We start from the raw sequence: 559 nt of genomic DNA, 5'->3' as shown, positions 1-559 counted from the left end.
CGATAACGATGATCTAGGGTCTTCTATGGGGAATTAAGTAAAATCATATATCCTTTTTCAAATTATATATATATTTTTATATCCGTATAAAGCTGCTGAAACACATGATACAAACGTCATTCCACAGAGACGTTCATAAAACCATGCACACAGAAAACACATATCTTTTTTTTTTACAAACCACATCTAGAAAAATCTGATAACTGTCTCTCGATGACGCCGTTGAGAAAATGACACAGTGTTCTCAGTTATCAAAAGTGCTTGTTTGTTAGAAATACAACAAATCTAACAATTAAGAAGTACTATAATACAGCTAGAATGTAGGATATTGGTCCTAAATAAGACTCTTCATCATATATTTAACTTTTCGTAGACCTAATTTTCGTAGGCCTACTTTTCATCATATATTTAACTTTTCGTAAGAGCCAAGGATACTAATACAGAACAGTTAATAGATCATTAAACAGTTAAACACTTACATAACATACACCAAACAAAAACACGTTCTTGAATGAATGTTACGCAATACAGTGAAACCAAGAAAGAATATACACAGCTA

The sequence above is a fragment of the Penaeus monodon genome, chromosome 21, assembly GCF_015228065.2.
Source record: "Penaeus monodon isolate SGIC_2016 chromosome 21, NSTDA_Pmon_1, whole genome shotgun sequence".
Classification (NCBI taxonomy): Eukaryota; Metazoa; Arthropoda; class Malacostraca; order Decapoda; family Penaeidae; genus Penaeus; species Penaeus monodon.
This window is presented reverse-complemented; position numbering follows the sequence as displayed.